The sequence below is a fragment of the Panulirus ornatus genome, chromosome 28 (assembly GCF_036320965.1).
Source record: "Panulirus ornatus isolate Po-2019 chromosome 28, ASM3632096v1, whole genome shotgun sequence".
NCBI lineage: Eukaryota > Metazoa > Arthropoda > Malacostraca > Decapoda > Palinuridae > Panulirus > Panulirus ornatus.
The window spans coordinates 18748261-18770106 of NC_092251.1; the positions used below are offsets into that span (position 1 = coordinate 18748261).

General features: G+C 40.9%; 1 protein-coding gene and 1 long non-coding RNA gene across 3 annotated transcripts in view; one reads left to right on the forward strand and one right to left on the reverse strand.

Annotated features, from left to right (window-relative positions):
* Nucleotides 1–21846, forward strand: part of Hira (histone cell cycle regulator-like protein) — a 539085-nt gene that overhangs the window by 429793 nt on the left and 87446 nt on the right. The gene's annotated exons all lie outside the window — the stretch shown is intronic.
* Nucleotides 3761–21846, reverse strand: part of LOC139757878 (uncharacterized) — a 222664-nt gene continuing 204578 nt past the window's right edge. Inside the window, exons 4-5 of the long non-coding RNA XR_011714730.1 lie at nucleotides 5859–6178; nucleotides 3761–5734 (exon numbers count right to left, since the gene is read on the reverse strand). This is a non-coding gene — a long non-coding RNA (uncharacterized lncRNA). The remainder of the gene's footprint in view (nucleotides 5735–5858; nucleotides 6179–21846) is intronic.

Genomic DNA, 21846 nt, shown 5'->3' on the forward strand with positions numbered 1-21846 from the left:
TCTTACTGAAATAGTGAATAGTATAGAGTGTGCAATGATCACTTAAGATAATGTTCTCACTGAAGGGCAAATCACCACAAAGTGGACAGGGCATTGAAGCTGAGGAAACATATTGGGTAAAAACAAGGAATGTAAAGAAAAGGAAAGATTGCCACCTCAAGAGTCTTAACCTAATTTACTATAGCAATTAGAGTATTAGATGAAGTCTTCCCCTACTGAAGAGAGTTCAGGGAGTTTCTCATACTTTTGTTTTTGAAATCCCCTTTTTTTCCTGCTATTTTTGTTTACCTTAATGTATGATATCAAAATACAGTGATTTTCTGACTTTAAATCTGAATGGCTGTCTGACAATTGAACATAAAACATATCAGATTGTGGTATATCAAATACTGTTGTAACTCTTCTATGCCTCAGATATAAAAATGGAATATGGCAATACTCAGACCATCTGATACTGTGTAATCGATGGTGAGATGCTGACAACAAAAGCCAAGATGTAAAAGACAAGTAAACCGCTTTGATGACGACAACAGTGTCCACTGGTGGGACCCTTTAGATGACAGTATTTCAAGCTTTTCTGAAAGAATAATCACAATAACATACATATGAAAATATTGGATGGTAGTCATTGATAGAATCAAGAACTAAACTTGATATTGAGAGAGGAAAGAGAAGCATTTGGACAGTACTTATAGGGAAGGAGTGCAAACGATTGAGAAATTTATAAGAGGAAAGTAGCAGGATGTCAAGAGGAAGGTGCAGGAGTTAAAAAAACAAGGCAGTTGAGAGTTAGGGTGAATGAATGTCAGTAAACTTTAGGAAGAATAGAAGATATTTGGAAGGATATTCAACGTATGTATGGTGAAGTGCCAGAGGATTGGCGGAATGTGTGTATAGTGCCATTGTACAAAGGCAAAAGGGATAAAGTGAGTTTTCAAACTACAGAGCCACAAGTTTGTTGAGTATACCTGGAAAATTGTATGGAAGGGTATTGATTAAGATGGTGAGGGAATTTACAGAGCATCAGATTATTGAGGAGCAGTGTGGTTTCAGAAGTCGTAGAGGATACGTGGAGCAGGTGTTTGCTTTGAAGAAAGCGTGTGAAAAATACTTAGAAAAACAGATGGATTTGTATGTGGCAATCATGGATCTGGAGAAGGCATATGATAAGTTTGATAGAGATGCTTTGTGGAAGGTGTTGAGAATATATGGTGTGGGATGTAAGTTGCTAGAAGCAGTGAAAAGTTTTTATCAAGGATGTAAGGTATGTGTATGAGTAGAAAGAGAGGAGAGTGACTGGTTCCCATTTTATGGATGGATGGGGTAGTTAGGGAGATAAATGCAAGAGTTTTGGAGTGAGGTTAAGTATGCAGTCTGTTTGGGATGAGAAGACCTAGGAAGTGAGTCGATTGTTGTACACCAGTGATGCAGCGCTGGTGGCTGATTGGAGTGAGAAACTGCAGAAATTTGTGACTGAGTCTGGAAGTGTATGAAAGGATAAAGTTGAGAGTAAATGTGAATAAGAACAAGGTCATTAGATTCAGCAGGGCTAAGGAACAAGTTAGTTGGGATGTAAGTTTGAATGGAGAAAAGTTAGAGGAAGTAAAGTGTTTTAGATATCTAGGAGTGGGCTTCACAGCAAATGGAACCATGGAAGTGGAAGTGAGTCATAAGGTGGTGGAGGGGGTGAGGGTTCTGTAAACAATGAAGAATGTGTGGAAAGAGAGAACATTATCTCGGAGAGCAAAAATGGGAATGTTTGAAGGAATAGTACTCCCAACAATATTGTTGCGAGGCATGGGCTATGGATAGGGTTGTATGGAGGAGGGTGGATTTGTTGGAAATGAAATATTTGAGGACAATGTGTTGTATGAGGTAATGAAAGGGTAAGAGAGGTGTGTGGTAATAGATAGTGTGGTTGAGAGAGCAGAAGAGGGTGTGTTGAAATGGTTTGGACATATAGAGAGAATGAGTGAGGAAAGGTTGACAAAGAGGATATATGTGTTAGAGGTGAAGGGAACAAGGAGAGGCAGGAGATCCAAATGAAGGTGGAAGGATGGAGTGAAAAAGGTTTTGAGAAATGAGGGCCTGAACATACAGGAAGGTGAGAGGTGTGCACGGAATAGAGTGAATTAGAATGATGTGGTATACTGGAGTCGACTTGCCATCATTGGACTGAACCAGGGCATGTGAAACATTTGGGGTAAACCATGGAAAAGTCTGTGGGTCCTGGGTATGGATAGGGTTATGGTTTCAATGCATTTCACATGACAGCTAGAAAATGACTGTGAACGGATGTGGCTTTTCCTCTGTTTCCTGGTGCCACCTTGCTGACACAGGGTGGCGATGTTGTTTCCTGTGGGGTGGGGTGATGCCAGGAATGGATGAAGGTGAGCAAGTATGATTATGTATATGTGTATGCATGTGTAAATAATGTGTAAGAGGAGAACAAATGGGAACATCTTTGAAGGGGGCAAGGGGGAAGTGATAACAGGTAATGATGAAGTGAGAAGGAGATAGAGTGAGTATTTTGAAGGTAGAGTGAGTATTTTGAAGGTTCCTTAAATGTATTGTTATTATTATTATTGTTATTATTATACTTAACCACCCTCTCCTGCGGTAACAAGGTAGTGCAAGGAAACAGACGAGGAATAGCCCAACCCACCCACATACTCATGTATATACATAAGTGCCCACACACACTCACATACATACATATACATTTCTGCATATACATACATATACATTTCAACATATACATACCTAGACATAGACATATATACACATGTACGTATCCATACTTGCTGCCTTCATCCATTCCCATCGCCACCCTGCCACTCACAAAATAGCAACTCCCCCCCCTTCTTCCTCCTCCTCCTCCTCCACCAAGGCAGTGCCAGGAACAGACAAAAAAAGCCACATTCGTTCACACTCAGTCTCTAGCTGCCATGTGTAATGCACCGAAACTGCAGCTCCTTTTCCACATCCAGGCCTTACAGACCTTTCCATGGTTTACTCCAGATGCTTCACATGCCCTGGTTCAATCCATTGACAGCATGTCGACTTTGGTATACCATATCGTTCCAATTTAGTCTTTTTCTTGCACGCCTTTCACCCTCCAGTATGTTCAGACCCCGATCGCTCAAAATCTTTTTCACTCCATCCTTCCACCTCCAATTTAATCTCCTGCTTCTCCTTCTTCCCTCCTCCTCTGACACATATATCCTCTTTGTCAATCTTTTCTCACTCATTTTCTCCATGTGTCCAAACCATTTCAACACACCCTCTTCTGCTGTGTCAACCACACTCTTTTTATTACCACACATCTGTCTTACCCTTTCATTACTTACTTGATCAAACTACCTCACACCACATATTATCCTCAAACATCTCATTCCCAATACATCCACCCTCCTCCGCTCAACCCTATCTATAGCCCATTCCTTGCAACCATATAACAATGTTGGAACCGCTATATGGTGTGGGAGGTAAGTTGTTAGAAGCAGTGAAAAGATTTTGCCAAGGATATAAGGCAAGTGTCTGAGAAGGAAGACAGGAAGTGATTGGTTCCCAGTGAATGTCGGTTTGCGGAAGGGTTGCATGATGTCTCCATGGTTGTTTAATTGGTTTATGGATAGGGTTGTTAGGGAGATGAATGCAAGAGTTTTGGAGAGAGGGGCAAGTATGCAGTCTGTTTTGGAGAGAGGGGCAAGTATGCAATCTGTTTTGGATGAGTCAGTTGTTGTTTGCTGATGGTACAGCGCTGGTGGCTGATTCGGGTGAGAAACTTCAGAAGTTGGTGACTGAGTTTGGTAAAGTGTGTGAAAGAGGAAAGTTGAGATTAAACATGAATAAGAGCAAGGTTATTAGGTTCAGTAGGGTTGAGGAACAAGTTAATTGGGAGGTAAATTTGAATGGAGAAAAACTGGAGGAATCATCTTGGAGAGCAAAAATAGGTTTGCTTCTTAAATGTGTTTGTTGATAAAGTGGGAGATGTTTGGTTTTTTGGTCGGGATAGTGTGTGAAGTGAGAGGGTTTGGCGAAAGGAGGAAGTTGAGAGTAAATGTGAATAAGATCAAAGTTATTAGAATTAAGAGGACAGGTTAGTTTGGTGTAAGTTTGAATGGAAAAATTTTGGAGGAAATAAAGGGGTTTAGATACCTGCAAGTGAACACCTCTGTGATGAAGCAATTAGGGTCCCTGACTTGGATGCATTCATGGGATGCCCAGGATCGAGCACGTAAGTTTGAATCCTGGTCATGGTGGTCAGTCCACAGTTAACCCAGCTGTCTCTCCACCCCTAGAGGTTGGTTGATATGATGGGTACCTTGCTCAGGATAGGGTATATTTATAGCAGTAGTGAGATAGACTTGATTAAGGCCTCAGTTGCTGTACCATCTCAGCTAACTTAAAAGAAATGTAACCATGCAATTGGAAGTATTTTTGTAAGTTGGTTGAGGAGTTGAAGGTTTTGGGAGCAATGGGAATGTGTTGAAAGAGAGGCCATTATCTGAAAGGGTGAAAATAGGTATCTATGAAGGTATAGTAGTCCCAACAATATTGTGTGGATGCTAGGCATTGGCTGTAGATGAGTATGTGCAGAGGAGGGTGGATGTGTTGCTCATGAAATATGCTGTATGAGGTGGTTTGATCAAGGAAGTAATGAAAGGGTAAGAGAGAAGTTTAGTAATAAGAGGAGTTTGGTTGAGAGAGTTGAAGAGGTTGTCCTGAAATGGTTTGGACATATGAAGAGAATGAGTTATGAGAGGTTGACATAGAGGTTATATGCATCAGAAGTGGAGGGGACAAAGAGAAGGGGTAACCAAACTAAGTATTGAAAGGTAGAGTGAAAAAAATTTTGAGGGTTAGGGTGAAAGGCATACACAGAATAGAGTGAATTGGAGTTTTGCAGTTACAGGAAGTGACATGCTGTCATGGACTGAACCAGAGCATGCAGAATGGCCAGGAGAAACCACAGAGCCATGTTGTACATAGGAGGCTGTGTATTCAGTGCATTGCACATGACAGCTAGAGAATGGATGTGAATGTATCCAGCCTTTTTCTGCTTGTCATGGAACTACCTCTCTAATGTGGGAAATGGCACACAACTATGAAGAAAATAATTCACTTGTGATAGCACACATTTCAGCAAACTGACTTTGTAATGGTGGTGTTGTTATAAGATTTATTTCTTGGTGTATATGATATTGCCTTACAGAAAAAGTTTACAAACAAATTCATTTAAGAAAAATATAAGACTTGAAAGTGTTTCAAATTGATAATTATCATAGATATTTACACATTAGCAGTAATATGCATCTCAATAAACTCAACACATGAGAAAAACTCATCAAGTATATGAACACATGAAGAATATTTTTAGAGAACACTTGGTAAGTTTCCTTCATTTGCTCTCCTTATTGCCCCAGACACATAAAAATGAAGACCCACATGGGAACATATATGGTAGATGCTTATCTCCATTTATTCTTGAAGTAATATGATGTACCCAGTGAGATACAAAATATTCAGTTAATTAACAATTAATGCAGTTTTCATAAACTTTTAGTAAAACTCTTAAGCATAGCTAGGAAGCACTCTCTGCAGTATCCTGGTGATGACCTGCCTGCTGTTATCACCCTGTCCTCATCTTTAGGCCATCAGCTGTTGGCACATGACAGCCACCTGCCACCCAGCACTGCAGCAGCAAAGCAGCACCCCAAGCACTTACTTTCTGCAACAGAACTTAACATTTGCATTACTGTGCAGTATTATAATTCCTGTACAAGTTACAGCAAATTATTATTATCCAGAATAGCATAGATATTTGCATAACATTCCACACACACTGTACTCACCACATGACAGTAAAAGTGATAATGATGAGGTTCCCTTAGAATTTGCAGCAAGTGAGGAAGGAGCAGCTGCCAGAGCTTGCACTTGAGAAATGAGGAGCAGGAGAAGCAATTGTGGTACTTTTTTTTCTTGACGAAATAAGTAATTTTGTCGTGTCACAGAATGATAATGAAATTATTTGAAATCTTGCTGTACTTAACTGAGCATTCTGATGCTTAACCTTGGTCCATATCACATTGAATCAATTCCTGTAGTAAATGTTGTAGGCTATTCAAAATTTCTTTTGCTACTACTTTCTTCAATTGACCTTCTCCTTCCACATCTATAGAGAAAGCCACAAAGTTAGCAACATAGATAGATTTATGACAAAGGAGGCTGACAGACATAAATCTTTAATAATTTTAAACTAGAAAATCATACACCAGATAGAAAAGAAATGCTTATTAAGCAATCACTGGAGGCAATGGAATTACCAGGTGCAGTCTCAGTAATATAGTGAAAATGAAAAAGACTTGGTGGTTATGATCAAGGCTCATCTTGGAAGAGAATAGAGTAAGGAGTGACCTGAACACAACTTTAAGTTTTTATAAATTATTGATGATGTAGAAACTGAATAGTTGTTCATGATATTTAGGAATGGAGCAACTAGAGGACATTTGAAAAAAAAAGCAAGAAACTTATTCAAAAAGATTTAAAGAAGTGCTTTTTAAAGTCTAAGAGTGGTGGATGTGTGGTAAAAGACTGACTGAAGATATGGTTAATGTAGACAGCATGCATGAATTTAGGAAGTTGTATGATGGTGCAAAATTTTCAAGAGATGAGATACACATACACATGCACTCACTCCTATTCCCTACCCATTTCTTTAGCTTTGTTTACTCTCATCTCTTGCCATTCTACCATCAGTGTCAATCTCATTATCAAACAGAAGTACATTAAGTGAAACTGTAGAAAGAGTAATATGCACTGGTAGAGATTGAGAAATCAGGGAAGTATGTGGCTCAGTTGATGAAAGGATTAGAATAGTACCAAGCACACAGGATCAGTTGTTGTTTGCTAAAAGAGAGATTTTAGAGAAAGTTAGAGACAGATATTAACAGTTCCCCAGTAAAGAATCTGGCTGAAAAGTGGAATGCGCCAAAATTAGAAAAATTAGTAAAGCAGGAGGTCACTAGACAAATCAATAATAACTACTGTATTGGCATGAAAGATCATGCACCAGATAAGGAAGGTAGTAAAAAAAGAAAAAATTCTTATTAAAAGACTACAGGAGGCTATAGAATTGCCAAGTGCAGTTTTGGTGATTTTTTTTTTTTTTTTTTTTTTTTTTTTTTTATACTTTGTCGCTGTCTCCCGCGTTTGCGAGGTAGCGCAAGGAAACAGATGAAAGAAATGCCCCCCCCCCCCATACACATGTACATACACTCGTCCACACACGCAAATATACATACCTACACAGCTTTCCATGGTTTACCCCAGACGCTTCACATGCCTTGCTTCAATCCACTGACAGCACGTCAACCCCTGTATACCACATGACTCCAATTCACTCTATTTCTTGCCCTCCTTTCACCCTCCTGCATGTTCAGGCCCCGATCACACAAAATCTTTTTCACTCCATCTTTCCACCTCCAATTTGGTCTCCCTCTTCTCCTCGTTCCCTCCACCTCCGACACATATATCCTCTTGGTCAATCTCTCCTCACTCATTCTCTCCATGTGCCCAAACCATTTCAAAACACCCTCTTCTGCTCTCTCAACCACGCTCTTTTTATTTCCACACATCTCTCTCACCATTACGTTACTTACTCGATCAAACCACCTCACACCACACATTGTCCTCAAACATCTCATTTCCAGCACATCCATCCTCCTGCGCACATCTCTATCCATAGCCCACGCCTCGCAACCATACAATATTGTTGGAACCACTATTCCCTCAAACATACCCATTTTTGCTTTCCGAGATAATGTTCTCGCCTTCCACACATTTTTCAAGGCTCCCAAAATTTTCGCCCCCTCCCCCACCCTATGATCCACTTCCGCTTCCATGGTTCCATCCGCTGACAGATCCACTCCCAGATATCTAAAACACTTCACTTCCTCCAGTTTTTCTCCATTCAAACTCACCTCCCAATTGACTTGACCCTCACCCCTACTGTACCTAATAACCTTGCTCTTATTCACATTTACTCTCAACTTTCTTCTTCCACACACTTTACCAAACTCAGTCACCAGCTTCTGCAGTTTCTCACATGAATCAGCCACCAGCGCTGTATCATCAGCGAACAACAACTGACTCACTTCCCAAGCTCTCTCATCCCCAACAGACTTCATACTTGCCCCTCTTTCCAGGACTCTTGCATTTACCTCCCTTACAACCCCATCCATAAACAAATTAAACAACCATGGAGACATCACACATCCCTGCCGCAAACCTACATTCACTGAGAACCAATCACTTTCCTCTCTTCCTACACGTACACATGCCTTACATCCTCGATAAAAACTTTTCACTGCTTCTAACAACTTGCCTCCCACACCATATATTCTTAATACCTTCCACAGAGCATCTCTATCAACTCTATCATATGCCTTCTCCAGATCCATAAATGCTACATACAAATCCATTTGCTTTTCTAAGTATTTCTCACATACATTCTTCAAAGCAAACACCTGATCCACACATCCTCTACCACTTCTGAAACCGCACTGCTCTTCCCCAATCTGATGCTCTGTACATGCCTTCACCCTCTCAATCAATACCCTCCCATATAATTTACCAGGAATACTCAACAAACTTATACCTCTGTAATTTGAGCACTCACTCTTATCCCCTTTGCCTTTGTACAATGGCACTATGCACGCATTCCGCCACTCCTCAGGCACCTCACCATGAGTCATACATACATTAAATAACCTTACCAACCAGTCAACAATACAGTCACCCCCTTTTTTAATAAATTCCACTGCAATACCATCCAAACCTGCTGCCTTGCCGGCTTTCATCTTCCGCAAAGCTTTTACTACCTCTTCTCTGTTTACCAAATCATTTTCCCTAACCCTCTCACTTTGCACACCACCTCGACCAAAACACCCTATATCTGCCACTCTATCATCAGACACATTCAACAAACCTTCAAAATACTCATTCCATCTCCTTCTCACATCACCGCTACTTGTTATCACCTCCCCATTTACGCCCTTCACTGAAGTTCCCATTTGCTCCCTTGTCTTACGCACCCTATTTACCTCCTTCCAGAACATCTTTTTATGGTGATGAAGAATTGATTATAATCAAGATGTAAGGGGAGTGATCAGTTATGGTTACATTTTATTTGGTCATCTAGCCAGGAGGTATATAGGAAAACTAAGAAACTTAAAGACAAGGTGAAAGTCATTGGGTTATTGTATTAAATCAAATGAAGAAGGGAAGACAAATGAAGAATTAATTCGTAAGACAAAACCTGGAGGCATCAAATAGGCAAGAAGACGTAACACATTGAAGAGATGGCATGAGTATTAGGAGAGGGTAGTGTTAGACTGAAAATGATTTATTCAAACGTTGATGTAATAAAAGTTGACAATAAAAAGAAAAAGCTGTAATGCAAGGACTGTTCATGGGAAAGTGCCCCTGATATTGTTGGAGCCATGGAAACAAAGCTTATGGAAGAGATTTCATCTATTTTACCCCTAAGGGTACATGACTACAGGGAGTGAATGAGAAGGCAAAGGAGGGGGAAGATTGGCCCACTTAATTGAGTCTCAAAAATAGTGGAAGATGGCCTTTTCAGACAATGCATAATGGTAGGAGAAACTACAGGGAAAAATTGCTTTTGATGTTGATATTATATAATCCCCAAAAGATTGCAATGATCATCAACAAATGTACAGTGATAACAGTAAAGGAACAGTTAGGATAGTGCATGAAACTGTAAAGCATTCATTTCTATGAGAGTATTGATATTGGGGGGATTTTGATTATAAAGAGATTGATGGGGAATTTGGATTCTCATGGTGACAAAGAATCATGAGGGCTTAAATTTGCAAGTGTACACAGGAAAATTTCCTTTACTAACGTGTCAGTGAATATACTAGGATATTTTCACACACACTAGCATGGATATTAAGAATATTTTGTATGATGCACCAGTTGGAAAAATGTTTTCATTTAATGCCCAAGTTTGACTGTGTGATAAATTGGGACATTGAAAGAACAGAGGAATGAAAAGGCAAAAAGAGAAGACATAAAAGTGGGAACTACAAAAACCTCAACAGTTTCAGTGCTTTACATTAGGAAATGGATTTCTTTAGCCAGAAACCAGGTTTTGAAGGTGAGGTTCTGTAAAATTTGCTATAAATTAATAGGAACATGGGTAACTCTAGCCTTAAAGAGGGAATGGAAAGAAATAGGAGAGAATGATTCAATAAAAAATGTGAAAAAGAAAATGAGTTTCAAAGTGTGCTCTGTTGGAGATACAGACAGTACTCCAGCCATCCAGCATCTGCAAAGTATAAGAGAAGAAGGATTGTGCAAACCAAGATAAGAAAGGAAGAACAAAGAAACTTTGTAAAGAATATTGTGGACAAGGTAGGAGAAAATCGAAAACTTTTCCTGAAGACTACCTTCTCGAGTGCCCACACCACTAGCCAGACCACACAATACTTAGCTAAGAAAGCTGCTACATCACATGATTACTGGGTGGCAATCAGCAACTCAAGGAGGGCTGTTTTGAAACCTGCTTCTTTCTCTGTGTTGAGGATCTGGAACTCTCTACCCTCTCATGTCTCCCAATAACTATGACCTGACACATTTCAAAAGACAGGATTTTCAATTTCTTAAAGATTTGGTAATCCTTTCCCTTGTATTTTCTTTTTCCCTTTCATATTTTTTTTCATTAAACTTTGTCGCTGTCTCCTTTGTTAGCGAGGTAGCGCAAGGAAACAGACGAAAGAATGGCCCAACCCACCCACAGACACATGCATATACATACACTTCCACACACACACACATATACATACCTGTACATTTCAATGTTTACATATATAGACATAGACATATGCATATACCTCTGACACATATATCCTCTTTGTCAATCTTTCCTCATTCATTCTCTCCATGTGACCAAACCATTTCAATACACCCTCGTCTGCTCTCTCAACCACACTCTTTTCATTACCACACATCTCTCTTACCCTTTCATTACTTACTCGATCAAACCACCTCACACTACATATTGTCCTCAGACATCTCATTTCCAACACATCCACCCTCCTCCACACAACTCTATCTGTAGCCCATGCCTTGCAACCTTATAACATTGTTGGAACCACTGTTCCTTCAAACATACCCATTTTTGCTTTCCGAGATATGTTCTCGTCTTCCACACATATTTCAACACTCCCAGAACTTTCGCCACCTCCCCCACCCTGTGACTCACTTTGGCTTCCATGGATCCATCTGCTGCCAAATCCACTCCCAGATATCTAAAACACTTCACTTCCAGTTTTTCTTCATTCAGACTTACCTCCCAATTGACTTGTCCCTCTACCCTACTATGCCTAATAACCTAGCTCTTATTCACATTTACTCTCAGCTTTCTTCTTTCACACACTTTACCAAACTCAGTCACCAGCTTCTGCAGTTTCTCACATGAATCAGCCACCAGCGCTGTATCATCAGCGAACAACAACTGACTCACTTCCCAAGCTCTCTCATCCACAGCAGGCTGCATACTTGCCCCTCTCTCCAAAACATGCATTTACCTCCCTAACAACCCCATCCATAAACAAATTAAACAACCGTGGAGACATTTTGCACCCCTTCCGCAAACCTACATTCACTGAGAACCAATCACTTTCCTCACTTCATCTTGTACACATGCCTTACATCCTCGATAAAAACTTTTCACAGCTTCTAAAAACGTGCCTCCCACACCATATGTTCTTAATACCTTCCCCAGAACATCTCTATCAACTCTATCATATGCCTTCTCCAGACCCATAAATGCTACATACATATCAGTTTGCTTTTCTAAGTATTTCTCACGTACATTCTTCAAAGCAAACACCTGATCCACACATCGTTTACCACTTCTGAAACCACACTGCTCTTCCCTAATCTGATGTTCTGTACGTGCCTTCACCCTCTCAATCAATACCCTCCCATATAATTTCCCAGGAATACTCAGCAAACTTATACCTCTAATCTGAGCACTCGCCTTTATCCCCTTTGCCTTTGTACAATGGCACTATGCAAGCATTCTGCCAATCCTCAGGCACCTCACCATGAGTCGTATACATACATTAGATATCCTTACCAACCAGTCAACAATACAGTCACCCCCTTTTTTGATAAATTCCACTGCAATACCATCCATACCAGCTGCCTTGCTGGCTTTCATCTTCCGCAAAGCTTTTACTACCTCTTCTCTGTTTGCCAAATGATTCTCCCTAACCCTCTCACTTTGCACACCACCTCGACCAAAACACCCTATATCTGCCACTCTATCATCTAACACATTCAACAAACCTTCAAAATACTCACTCCATCTCCTCACATCATCACTACTTGTTATCACCTCCCGATTAGCCCCCTTCACTGATGTTCCCATTTGTTCTCTTGTCTTATGCACTTTATTTACCTCCTTCCAAAACATATTTTCATTCTCTCTAAAATTCAATGATACTCTCTCACCCCAACTCTCATTTGCCCTCTTTTTCGCTTCTTGCACTTTTCTCTTAACCCCCTGCCTCTTTCTTTTATACATCTCCCAGTCATTTGCACTATTTCCCTGCAAAACTCGTCCTAATGCCTCTGTCTTCTCTTACACTAATAATCTTACAACTTCATCCCACCACTCACTACCCTTTCTAATCTGCCCGCCTCCCACGATTCTAATTGCCACAAACATCTTTTGCACAAGCCATCACTGCTTCCCTAAATACATCCCATTCCTCCCTCACCCCCGTTACATCCTTTGCTCTCACCTTTTTCCTTTCTGCACTCAGTCTCTCCTGGTACTTCCTCACACAAGTCTCCTTCCCAAGCTCATTTACTCTCACCACTCTCTTCACCGCAACATTCTCTCTTCTTTTCTGAAAACCTCTACAAATCTTCACCTTTGCCTCCACAAGATAATGATCAGTCATCCCTCCAGTTGCACCTCTCAGCACATTAACATCCAAAAGTCTTTCCTTCGCGCACCTATCAGTTAATATGTATCCAATATCGCTCTCTGGCTATCTCTCCTACTTACATATGTATACTTATGTATATCTCTCTTTTTAAACCAGGTATTCCCAATCACCAGTCCTTTTTCAGCACACAAATCTACAAGCTCTTCACCATTTCCATTTACAACACTGAACACCCCATGTACACCAGTTATTCCCTCAACTGCCACATTACTAACCTTTGCATTCAAATCACCCACTATAACCCAGTCTCGTGCATCAAAACTGCTGACATGCTCACTCAGCTGCTCCCAAAACACTTGCCTCTCATGATCTTTCTTCTCATGCTCAGGTGCATATGCACCAATAATCACCCATCTCTCTCCATCCTTTTTCAGTTTTACCCATATCAATCTAGACTTTACTTACACTCTATCACATACTCCCACCACTCCTGTTTCAGGAGTAGTGCTACTCCTTCCCTTGCTCTTGTCCTCTCACCAACCCCTGACTTTACTCCCAAGACATTCCCAAACCACTCTTCCCCTTTACCATTGAGCTTCATTTCACTCAGAGCCAAAACATGCTAGTTCCTTTCCTCAAACATACTACCTATCTCTCCTTTTTTCTCATGTTGGTTACATCCACACACATTTAGACACCCCAATCTGAGCCTTCGAGGAGGATGAGCGCTCCCCACATGACTCCTTCTGTTTCCCCTTTTAGAAAGTTAAAATACAAGGAGGGGAGGGTTTCTAGCCCCCAGCTCCCGTCCCCTTTAGTCGCCTTCTACGACACGTGAGGAATGTGTGGGAAGTATTCTTTTTCCCTTATCCCCTATTTCAATTAAGGCTTCTTTTTCCTTTTCATAAGTCTATTTTTCAATTAAGGCCTGGCTTGTGGACTTTTGTCCATGACTGGAGCCTTCAACATAAAATGAAAAATCATCAGTAGGCAGTTGTCAGTTAACAAGCATGAAATCAACTAAAGGAATTCAGAGGAAAGTATTGTTAAGGATGATGTAAAGATATATAAGAAACTGAATAGCAAGTTCAAAAGTTTTCTCAGTGGAAGACACTATATCCAATGAGATGGAACTGGAAGGAGGTTTAAGTAAGTATCTAGAAACAGTATTAACAGAATACTGATTGGTTTTGATCCATATAAAACTCATAGCCATATGTGTTGAAAATCTCTGCAGATATGCTAGACAAACCTCCTGAAATACTGTTCAGGAGAATGAAAGAGGGTAGACGTCATACCTATCCATGGGAAAGATTGGGAACACACTGAACTAAGGAGTAGTGTTATTGATAATTGTGGTATATAAAGTTATTGAAATGATGAGCAAATAAGTGTCATTTTACAGACAAGAAAAATTACCTAAGTGAGAGACACCATGGTTTTAGGGAAAGGAGGTAATTTGTAACAGATGATTTAACAAACATGTAATCATGATCTTTGGAATCAATTCCACAGTTTTTGAGGAGTTGTAATCATAATTTATTTCATTGTCTTGGGAGACCTTGGAATAATGATCGATTCCATAGCAAAAGGAATCATACTCATAATTTCATTGCATGATCACTACATATCATTTTGACACTGTGAAGAACATAGGTGGGTGAGGCAAGGTGCAGAGAGTTGGGAAACAGTTCTGAAATATCTGTTCATGTCTTGACCTAGTCAAGCATACAGTCGCTGGTGGCTCAGCTGTCACATCACCAACTTTTCTATTTTACTTTTTCTTTATCCAGTACATCTTCAGATGATCTGTGCGACTTCATTTTAGAGTGAATTCAATTTTGAGTCAGCATTATATTTCATTATTTTGTACTGATTATCCCTCTAAGGCTCAGTCCTCTGTTCTTAACACTACCTTGCTAATGCAGGAGATGGCAAATATGTATGAAAATGAATTATTTCTTGTCCCATACTGATTGATATGGCATTGAACATTGTGTGTAGTAATGACTGTGTATACTGTTACCTGTGGGATGAACATCATTTCTGTGTGCAACACTTTGTCGTTCATTCTGCACAGAAATATTAAATGGTTTATTGTTATTTTTGGATACTCTATAACTATTACAATAGTTGACTGTGACTTGTAGGTTGAAACTTGAATGTTATTAAACTAATTCTGTTTCATAAATTCCAGAGGGAATACTTCTAAAATTTTCATCAGTATGCCAGTAACAAAATCTTCAGTTATGTATGATCATTATGACAAACCTGAATATTCTGACAGTGGCTATTAAGCTATGTGCAAATATTTTACATGCTTCATATCTGGAACAGGCAAGACTATATCCAATCTCCTCAAACATATATCGGTATGTATTTGTTTGAAAATCTTCAGTCATGTTCAGTTAGTATGTTGGATATCCCATTCTCAAATTGTTGGCAAGAAATCCCTGAACTCTGTATTTTAAAGTAGAACCTATTGTCATATATGCCTAAAGGTTTTGACAGTTCACTGAGTACCAGTTAAACAAGTTATGTGCACCTGTTGAATATCAGGGAAGTCTCCAGGGGTCTTAATCCTGGTAGCCCAGGCTGGACCTAGACTACTGGAGTGGGTAGTTGGTGAACCAAGTTTTTGGAAACTCGAACCCTGAGGCCTATAACCCCTACAGCCTGGTTGGTCTGGTACACCTTGCAGGTACTTGTACAGTGTACACTTAAACTTCTGTGCTGTGCATCCCATCCTGTTTCTAATGGCAGTTGACAAGGTATTGGAAATCTTGAGTGTAGATGTTTAGGGTGCTCTCTAACTTAGTGCATATTGCACTTTTGGATTTCAGAGATGGTATTTTACAAAGTCTTCTATGCCTCTCGGGCCATGTAGGATATTTCCAAATACAAGAGAGGAACCATACCTTGTATTTTTTTTTATTTACTTATATATTTATATAGATTTTACCCTTTTTCTCCAAAAGAAGGAAGAGAGAAGGGTGCCAAGTGAGGATATTCCCTCTAAGGCTCTGTTCTCTGTTCTTAAAGCTTCCTCGCTAATGTGGGAAATTGTGAATTTATAAATGTATGTTTTGGAAAGAGGGGCAAGTATGAAGTCTGTTGGGGATGAGAGAGCTTGGGAAGTGAGTCAGTTGTTGTTCGCTGAAGATACAGCACTGGTGGCTGATTCATGTGAGAAACTGCAGAAGCTGGTGACTGAGTTTGGTAAAGTGTGTGAAAGAAGAAAGTTAAGAGTAAATGTGAATAAGAGCAAGGTTATTAGGTACAGTAGGGTTGAGGGTCAAGTCAATTGGGAGGTGAGTTTGAATGGAGAAAAACTGGAGGAAGTGAAGTGTTTTAGATATCTGGGAGTGGATCTGGCAGCGGATGGAACCATGGAAGCGGAAGTGGATCATAGGGTGGGGGAGGGGGCGAAAATTCTGGGAGCCTTGAAGAATGTGTGGAAGTCGAGAACATTATCTCGGAAAGCAAAAATGGGTATGTTTGAAGGAATAGTGGTTCCAACAATGTTGTATGGTTGCGAGGCGTGGGCTATGGATAGAGTTGTGCGCAGGAGGATGGATGTGCTGGAAATGAGATGTTTGAGGACAGTGTGTGGTGTGAGGTGGTTTGATCGAGTAAGTAACGTAAGGGTAAGAGAGATGTGTGGAAATAAAAAGAGCGTGGTTGAGAGAGCAGAAGAGGGTGTTTTGAAATGGTTTGGGCACATGGAGAGAATGAGTGAGGAAAGATTGACCAAGAGGATATATGTGTCGGAGGTGGAGGGAACGAGGAGAAGAGGGAGACCAAATTGGAGGTGGAAAGATGGAGTGAAAAAGATTTTGTGTGATTGGGGCCTGAACATGCAGGAGGGTGAAAGGAGGGCAAGGAATAGAGTGAATTGGAGCGATGTGGTATACCGGGGTTGACGTGCTGTCAGTGGATTGAATCAAGGGATGTGAAGCGTCTGGGGTAAACCATGGAAAGCTATGTAGGTATGTATATTTGCGTGTGTGGACGTATGTATATACATGTGTATGGGGGTGGGTTGGGCCATTTCTTTCATCTGTTTCCTTGCGCTACCTCGCAAACGCGGGAGACAGCGACAAAGCAAAAAAAAAAAAAAAAAATGTTTCCTTGCGCTACTTCGCTAATGCGGGAGACAGCGACATAGTTTAAAAAAAAAAATAGATGATAAATAAATGTAAATATTATTTTCTTATTATGCTTTGTTGCTGTCTCCCACATTAGCGAGGTAGCACATACACATGTATATACGTACATGTCCACACATGCACATATACATACCTATACATTTCAATGTTTTTTTTTTTCTTTTCTTTTAAACTGTTTGCCATTTCCCGTGTTAGCGAGGTAGCGTTAAGAACAGAGGACTGGGCCTTTTTTGGAATATCCTCACCTGGCCCCCTCTGTTCCTTCGTTTGGAAAAAAAAAAAAAAACGAGAGGGGAGGATTTCCAGCCCCCCGCTCCCTCCCCTTTTAGTTGCCTTCTACGACACGCAGGGAATACGTGGGAAGTATTCTTAATCCCCTATCCCCAGGGATATATGTGTATACATTTCAATGTATACACATATATACATACACAGACATACATATATACACATGTTCATGATTCATACTTGCTGCCTTTATTCATTCCCGTCGCCACCCCATCACACATGAAATGACACCTCCCTCCACCTGCACGCATGCGAATACCCCTAGGAAAAGGTAACAAAGGCCACATTCATTCACACTCAGTCTCTAGCTGTCATGTATAATGCACCGAAACCACAGCTCCCTTTCCACATCCAGCCCCCACAAAACTTTCCATGGTTTACACCAGACACTTCGCATTCCCTACCACATCGTTCCAATTCACTCTATTCCTTGCACGCCTTTCACTCTCCTGCATGTTCAGGCCCCGATCACTCAGTATCTTTTTCATTCCATCCTTCTACCTCCAATTTGGTCTCCCACTTCTCATTCCCTCCACCTCTGACACATATATCCTCTTTGTCAATTTTTCCTCACTCATTCTCTTCATGTGACCAAACCATTTCAACACACCCTCTTCTGCCCTCTCAACCACACTCTTTTAATTACTACACATCTCTCTTACCCTTTCATTACTTTCTCGATCAAACCACCTCACACCACATATTGTCCTCAAACATCTCATTTCCAACACATCCATCCTTCTCTGCACAATCTTATCTATAGCCCACACCTCACAACCGTATAACATTGTTGGGTCCACTTTTCCTTCAAACATACCCACTTTTGCTTTCCGAGATAATGTTCTCGCTTTTCCCACATTTTTCAATGCTACCAGAATTTTCACCCCTTCCCCCACCCTGTGACTTGCTTCCGCTTGCATGGTTCCATCCGCTGCCAAATCCACTCCCAGATATCTAAAACACTTCACTTCCTCCAGTTTTTCTCCATTCAAACTTACCTCCCAATTGACTTGTCCCTCAAGCCTACTGTACCTAATAACCTTGCTCTTATTCACATTTACTCCGAGCTTTCTTCTTTCACACACTTTACCAAACTCAGTCACCAGCTTCAGCAGTTTCTCACTGGAATCAGCCGCCAGCACTGTATCATCAGCGAACAACAACTGACTCGCTTCCCAAGCCCGCTCATTCACAACAGACTGCATACTTGCCCCTCTCTCCAAAACTTTTGCATCCCACGCATTCCCCACATGCCTTAGAAGGTGACTGAAGGGGATGGGAGTGGGGGCTAGAAACCCTCCTCTCCTTGTATTTTAACTTTCTAAAAGGGGAACAGAGGAAGGAGTTATGCAGGGAGTGCTCATCTTCCTCGAAGGCTCAGTTTGGGGTGTCTAAATGTTTGTGGATATAACCAAGATGAGAAAAAAGGAGAGACAGGTAGTACATTTAAGGAAAGGAACCTGGATGTTTTGGCTCTGTGTGAAATGAAGCTCAAGGGAAAAGGTGAAGAGTGGTTTGGGAATGTCTTGGGAGTAAAGTCAGTGGTTGGTGAGAGGACAAGAGCAAAGGAAGGAGTAGCACTGCTCCTGAAGCAGGAGTTGTAGGAGTATGTGATAGAGTGTAAGAAAGTAAACTCTAGATTGATATGGGTAAAACTGTAAGTGGTTGAAGTGAGATGGGTGATTATTGGAGCCTATGCACCCAGTCATGAGAAGAAAGATCATGAGAGGCAAGTGTTTTGGGAGCGGCTGAGTGAGTGTGTTAGCAGCTTTGATGCACAAGATTGGTTGATAGTGATGGGTGATTTGAATGCAAAAGTGAGTAATGTGGCAGTTGAGAGTATAGTTGGTGTACATGGGATGTTAAGTGTTGTAAATGGAAATGGTGAAGAGCATGTAGATTTATATGCTGAAAAAGGACTGGTTATTGGGAATACCTGGTTTGAAAAGAGATATACATAAGTATACATATGTAACTAGGAGAGATGGTCAGAGAGCATTATTGGATTATGTGTTAATTGATAGGCACGTGAAAGAGAGACTTTTGGATGTTAATGTGCTGGGAGGTGCAACTGGAGAGATGTCTGATCATTATCTAGTGGAGGCAAAGGTGAAGATTTGTAGAGGTTTTCAGGAAAGAAGAGAGAATGTTGGAGTGAAGAGAGTGGTAAAAGTAAGTGAGCTTGGAAAGGAGACTTACACAAGTCTAGGAGAGATTGAGTGTAAAATGGAAAAAATTGTGAGTAAATGACATAAGGAGAGTGGGGGAGCCATGGGATGTATTTAGGGAAGCAGTGATGGCTTGCGTAAAAGATGCTTCTGGTGTAAGAATGGTGGGAGATGGGTAGATTAGGAAGGGTAGTGAGTGGTGGGATGAAGAAGTAAGATTGTTAGTGAAAGAGAAGAGAGAAACGTTTGGATGATTTTTGCAGCGAAGTAGTGCGAATGACTGGGAGATGTATGAAAGAAGGAGACAGGTCAAAAGAAAGGAGCAAGAGGTGAAAAAGAGGGCAGATGAGAGTTGGGGTGAGACAGAGTATCATTAGATTTTGGGGAGAATAAAAGAGATGTTTTGGAAGAAGGTAAATAAAGTGTGCAAGACAAGAGAACAAATGGGAACATCGGTGAACGGGGCTAATGGGGAGCTAATAACAAGTAGTGGTGAAGTGAGGAGATGGAGTGAGTATTTTGAAGGTTTGTTGAATGTGTTTGATGATAAAGTGGTAGGTATAGGGTGTTTTGGTCGAGGTGGTGTGCGAAGTGAGAGGATCAGGGAGATGGTTTTGTAAACAGAGAGGTAATGAATGCTTTGCGGAAGATGAAAGCCGGAAAGGCAGTGGGTTCGGATGGTATTGCACTGGAATTTATTAAAAAAGGGGGTGACTATGTTGTTGATTGGTTGGTAAGGATATTCAGTGTATGTATGGCTCATGGTGAGGTGCCTGAGGATTGGCAGATTGCATGCAAAGTGCCATTGTATAAAGGCAAAGGGGATGAGGGTAAGTGTTCAAATTACAGAGGTATAAATTTGTTGAGTATTCCTGGGAAATTATATGAGAGGGTATTGATTGAGAGGGTAAAGGCATGTACAGAGCATCAGATTGGGGAAGAGTAGTGTGGTTTCAGAAGTGGTAGAAGATGTGTGAATCAGGTGTTTGCTTTGAAGATTGTACGTGAGAAATACATAGAACAGCGGATGGATTTGTATGTAGCATATATGGATCTGGAGAGAGCATATGATAGAGTGGATAGAGATGCTTATTGGAAGATATTAAGAGTATATGGTGTGGGAGGCAAGTTGCTAGAAGCATTGAAAAGTATTTATCAAGGATATAAGGCATTTGTATGAGATGAAGAGAGGAAAGTGATTAGTTCTCAGTGAATGTCAGTTTGCGGCAGGGTGTGTGATGTCTCCTAGGCAATTTAATTTCTTTATGGATGGGTTTGTTAGGGAGGTGACTCCAAGAGTTTTGGAGAGAGGTGCAAGTATGCAGTCTGTTGTAGATGAGAGGGCTTGGGAAGTGAATCAGTTGTTGTTCCCTGATGATACAGCACTGGTGGCTGATTCGGGTGAGAAACTGCAGAAGTTAGTGACTGAGTTTGGTAAAGTGTGTGAAATAAGAAAGTTGAGAGTAAATGTGAATAAGAGCAAGGTTTTTAGGTTCAGTAGGGTTGAGGGACAAATCAATTGGGATGTGATTTTGAATGGAGAAAAACTGGAGGAAGTGAAGTGTTTTTGATATGTGGGAATGGATTTGGCAGTGGATGTAACCATAGAAGCGGAAGTGAGTCACAGGGTAGGGGGAGGGGGCGAAGGTTCTGGAAGCATTGAAGAATGTGTGGAAGGTGAGAACGTTATCTCAGAGAGCAAAAATGGGTATGTTGGAAGGAATAGTGGTTACAACAATGTTTTATGGTTGCATGGCTTGGGCTATAGATAGGGTTGTGCAGAGGAGGATGGATGTGTTGGAAATGAGATGTTTGAAGATAATTTGTGATGTGAGGTGGTTTGATCAAGTAGGTAATGAAAGGGTAAGAAAGAGGTGTGGTAATAAAAAGAGTGTGATTGAGAGAGCAGAAGAGGGTGATTTGAAATGGTTTGGTCTCATGAAGAGAATGAGTGAGGAAAGATTGACAAAGGATATATGTGTCAGAGGTGGAGGGAACGAGGAGAAGTGGGAGACCAAGTTAGAGGTGGAAGGATGGAGTGAAAAAGATTTTGAGCGATCGGGGCCTGAACATACAGGAGGGTGAAAGGCGTGCAAGGAATAGAGTGAATTGGAACGATGTGGTATACCGAGGTCAACGTGCTGTCAAGGAATTGAACCAGGGCATATGGAGCATCGGGGGTAAACCATGTAAAGCTTTGTGGGGCCTGGATGTGGAAAGGGAGCT